Genomic DNA, 5,281 nt, shown 5'->3' with positions numbered 1-5,281 from the left:
TAAAAAGACTACACCAGCAAAGTCCCCATTTATCTGTAGAGTTCAGAAACTAAAACAAGGAATATTTCAGCTTAAAACCTTATCTCAAGAGAATCATATACACTTCACATGAATAAAAATACCTGAAACCAAACATTTTTAAAAGCTCCGATACCCAAAATATAAAGAAAAATATTAATTCAGAAGACTCAATCAATCCATGATAATCACAAAACGGCTGGGCAATCTCTATCTCCCTTCCACACTAACCATCCATCCCATGGAAGACCATGGGAGATCAGACCTTCCAGACTTACCTTCCAGACCTTCCAGACATCTGGCTGCTGCAAAATTCTATGGAGACTCCTTGTGGAACAGCAGTTTCCCATCTCTTGTGTCTCTCCCTATCGTGATCATGCAGGAAGCAAGTCTGGCTGTGCTATTTCTTATCATTGTCTGTCACCCATCTGCAGCATGGTATTGTACAGATAAGGAAAAAGTAGTTCCCTTCCCTCCAGAAGGTTGAGGCTCAGGTACAGGGTAATTCTCCTGTGCACACAGTCATTATTTAGGCCGACTCAGTGACTTCAACAGGCTTAATCATGTGATCAGGTTTGTTGCCAGCTGCGTAATGCTCCCACATCTGTAGATAGAGCCGCTCTAGGTCCATTGTGTATTGTTTGGTGTTGAACAGAGGGCTAGATGTTCTCTGCTTCCAGACTTTGCCACGAAGTTTCTTCAGGTATTCTAGATCAGTTCCCAGTTTCACAGCTATGTCTTCATATTCTTGTCTATTTTGAGCAATAAGCTCAAGACAGCCTAAACAAGTGAGCTGGGAAGCTGCAACTCGGGAAGCAAGAGTCTCTCCTGGCATAGTCACCACGGGTGTCCCTGACCAAAGGACATCCATCCCTGTGGTGTGTCCATTACAGAGTGGAGTGTCCAAGCAGACATCAGCCAGCTGGCCTCTCCGAACATGTTCCTCTTTAGGAGCAACAGGTGAAAAAATGATACGCTTCTGGGGAAGGCCCATCTTTTGTGCATACTGTTGAATATTAGGTTCTCCTACTGCTGGAAAACGCAACAGCCACAGTACACTATTGGGAACACGCTTCAGAATATTTGCCCACATCTGCAAAGTAGATGGGTCAAGTTTATATAACTGATTAAAGTTACAGTACACAATGGCATCTTCCGGTAACCCGTACTGAGAACGTGTGGTTACAATAATGGTACGGGGAACCTCCTCTCCAGTGGCAGCCTTAATGTTGATCTGGGTAGTTGCCAGTCCATTGCTAAGACTGAATCCATTAATTGTTATCTGAATTTGTCCTCTGTTAATCATTTCAATAACTGCCTCTGCAATAGTATTCATAGGAATGACAGGCATATTAAGAGCTGTATTACTGCTGTCTGCGTTGTCTCCTCCATCAGGACATTTCATCTTGACAATCTGCACATCTGGGAGACTATCAAGAAATGCTTTGAGGTCGATGCCATTCAGCACAATCCGATTGTCATAAATGTGCCCATTGGACTGAAAATCGATGACTGCTTTCTTCTTCAGGTGAGGGAACATATTAGCATGATCACCAATAAAGAAAGCATGGGGCATATAAGCCAGTTTCTCAGAATACTGCTCAGCAACTTCAGCAGGTGAAGTTTCCTGATCAGTGATGATATAATCCATGAAAAGCACGCCACTGGTCCCAGGGTAGCCCAGCCACATTGCCTGAATAGGAGCTGGCCTGAGAGCAAAGAGTTCATTTCGAGCACCCCTGGTATAACCATTCATATTTACAAGGATGTGTATACCATCTTGATGGATGCGATCAGCTGCTTTCCCATTGCATGGAATCTGAGAAAGATCAATGAAATGATGGGCTTCTGCCATCACCTTCGCTCGGAAGTTTGTGCCATCATCTGGGCTCAGGGCATAACAGAATACCTCAAATTTATCAGGATTGTGCATGCCTGGAATAGACTGCATAAGATGAGAAGTAGGATGATTCCCAAAGTCAGAACTCACGTATCCTACACGCAGTCGACCATCACTGAGCTTCAAGTCTTTTGGATGTTCGTACAGTGGTTTATGAAGGACACCGATCTCATCCAAGCAGAGGTTCCCGTGGCTCTCAGCAATAGCCTTCCTGAAGCCATGAGAAAGAGGATAGAGCATACTATGATGAGGCTGCACAGAAGGCAACCTATTCTTCTCCAGCTGGTCAGCCACAATGCTGACCAACTTCTTCATTCGCTCATCATAGTCTGTCCAATCACAGACAATCTGCAGGCAATGAGCCAAATCACAATAAGCGTCAGGAAAATCAGGTTCAAGCTTCAGAGCAGTGCGATAAGAAGCAATTGCTTCTGGAATATTCCCTGAATACTTGTGAATGGAAGCCAGATTGCTGTGGGCATCCGCAAGGGCAGGGTTAATCTGAATGGCACGAGTATAACACTGCAAGGCTCCCTGAACATCCTGCATCTCCTTTAGAGTGTTTCCCATGTTACAGTAGGCATCAGCAAAGGTAGGACTGATTCGAACAGCCTCCTTATAATGCATCAGAGCTTCCTGCAGTTTTCCCTGCTGCTGCAATACACTTGCTAAATTTGAATGGGCAACAGCAAACTCTGGGAAGACTTCTAATGCTTTACAATACAAGCGAACTGCCTCTTCAATGTTTCCCTGGTCTCCTTTGATATTGGCTAGGTTATTCAGAGAGTCTGCATGGGTGGGACACAGCCGCAGAGCTGTATTATAACAATCTTCTGCTTCGGCAACACTGCCCTTCTCTTCCAGAGCGTTGGCTAGGTTGCAGTAAGCATCAGGGAAATGTGGTTGCAATTCAATAGCTCGCCTGTAGGTGTCTATTGCCAGATCGATCAGGCCTTGCTCATAGTATACACAAGCCAGGTTGGCATGTACCACTGCATGATTTGGGTTCAAGCTTAGGGCACAAAGGTAAGCTGCCACAGCTCTGTCAAAAATCCGTGCCTCTTGCAAGACGTTTCCTAAATTGATATAAGCATCCAGAAAATTGGGGTCAAGGTTGACAGCCTTTTCAAAGTGATGAATTGCAAGCCAAATCTCCCCTTGTGCATTGAAAACACAGCCACGATTACTCCAAGCTACTGCAAAGTTCGGTTGCGTCTCCATTGCTTTCAAATAACATGCCTTGGCTCCTTCCAAGCGACCCAGGGCTCTGAGCAGGTTCCCCAGGTCACTGCGAACACAGTACAAATCAGGATTGCACTGAAGAGCAGAGACGTAAGCTTGTACTGCCCCTTCCATGTCGCCTGCTGCTACCAAAGCGGCTGCCAGGTTAATATAACCATCGATGAAATCTGGTTTGAGATGCAATGCATGCCGGTAATGCTCAATTGCTTCCTGCAACTGCCCTCTTTCCTTGTACACATTCCCCAAATTCGAATAGGCTTCTGCCAGAAGAGGGTTCTGTTTAATTGCCAGAGTACTAAAGTGGGCAGATCTGTCCAGCCTTCAACACTGGAAGTGTAGAGATGAAAGTAATAAAAGTACTCCAGTATTGTCTGGCTCTCGTCTCCACAGCTGCATGCAGTGTCTCTCAGCTGCCTCAAAATCTCCTGCCTGATATTCTCGATGTGCCAACTCAGCTAACCCTTGGAAGGAAAGCATACGTTTCGTTGGTTCTGTGCTGTCGGCCACGTTGCCCACAGAAGACGCCATCTGGAGCTTCTGCAGAGAGTGAGAAAAGAGGTTAATTGAGTCCCGCTGCCGCCACTACTGGCAAGAATGTTTCTAGAGGTAGCAAATATGAGGGCAGCAGCCGTACCACTGCTTTGGCAGGCTTAAGCAGCGGCGACAGTTACAGGCACCGAACCTTAGGAACTCTGGTTGGTCGTCTAACTCTCACGCTCTTGAAATCTTCATTCTTAACCCTGCCCTCTTCCATCATTTTTCTCCTAATCAGGGAATAAAAATTACCTATACACTTGCCTTAGAAGAAATCAAAAGTCAGTAGTCCAAACACTTTTTAAAATTCTGTTTTCTGTCCAGTTGGAAAGGAAATACATGATTGACTTTACTTCATCATTCATACAGTCAATGTGGAAAACATTAGGGCCGTGAATTTCAATACAGTAAGTTCAGAAAATTTTAAATTGGCCTTCCCAAACCACTAATAAGTAACCGATGTTGTATATAATGCTAAAATCTTACAGACTGAGTTTGATATTTTTAAAGTTCTGAAAGGATTAGCTAATTTCTCCTCATCATACTTCTCATGCCTCAAACCTGAGTATTACTTTTTTTAAAATAAATTTATTTCTCTTTATTTATTTATTTTTATTTTGGCTGCGTTGGGTCTTCAATGCTGCGTGCAGACTTTCTCTAGTTGCGGCGAGCAGGTGCTACTCTTTGTTGCGGTGCCTGGGCTTCTCATCACAGCAGCTTCTATTGTTGTTCCACAACTCTATGGGTTCCTTTTTAGGTCCTATGAAGAACCCTAGAAATTAGTTCATGGAATTATAGGTTTTTGCAAAATTGTCAAAAGTGAGATATTTTAACTTCCATCAGGTAAGACCAGCGTCTCTTTCTTTGCCAATTTTCCTTCTATCATATTCCGCTATGTTGGATCATATTGGAATGGCCACAGGCTTTTTTGAAATCTGGCTAAGGAGATTGTCTTTTTTCTGTGGTACGCGGGCCTCTCACTGTTGTGGCCTCTCCCGTTGTGGAGCACAGGCTCTGGACGCACAGGCTCAGCGGCCATGGCTCACGTGCCTAGCCGCTCCACGGCATGTGGGATCTTCCCGGACCGGGACACGAACCCGTGTCCCCTGCGTCGGCAGGTGGACTCTCAACCACTGCGCCACCAGGGAAGTCCTAAGGAGATGTTTTAAGTGAGGCTATTATGTGATTTTCAGACATCACCATATGTAATTGACTATATACTATCCCATTACAGGAATAACTTCCAGTACTCATACTGACTACTCCACTGACTTAACTAGCACAAGACACAGAAGCATAAGGACAAAAACCACCTTACAATATAGCCATGTCTTGCACTTCACAGCTCTCAAAGCATGTGCGTTTGAAGAAGAAAAAAAGAACTGAAAAGTACAAAACCAGAAGCTATTCTGTGGAAAATTATTTCAATCATCAGGCATGTGAAAGATAAGTCAAAGATTCAGTTCTCATCAATGCTTAGTCAAAACGGAAATTTTCTTCTGTCAAGAATATACTCCAGGGGATTCCCTGATGGCGCAGTGGTTAAGAAGCCACCTGCCAATGCAGGGGACAAGGGTTCGAGCCCTG

General features: G+C 44.5%; 1 pseudogene across 1 annotated transcript; it reads right to left on the bottom strand.

The window, feature by feature from the left end:
- Positions 1–547: 547 nt before the first annotated feature.
- On the bottom strand, positions 548–3,688 carry LOC309821205 (UDP-N-acetylglucosamine--peptide N-acetylglucosaminyltransferase 110 kDa subunit-like; annotated as a pseudogene). The gene has a single exon. The product of its transcript is annotated as a UDP-N-acetylglucosamine--peptide N-acetylglucosaminyltransferase 110 kDa subunit-like (transcript).
- Between the last annotated feature and the right edge of the window lie 1,593 nt (positions 3,689–5,281).

This window comes from Grampus griseus, assembly GCF_964374135.1.
Source record: "Grampus griseus genome assembly, chromosome: 3".
In the NCBI taxonomy this organism is placed as follows: Eukaryota; Metazoa; Chordata; class Mammalia; order Artiodactyla; family Delphinidae; genus Grampus; species Grampus griseus.
This window is presented reverse-complemented; position numbering and strand designations above follow the sequence as displayed.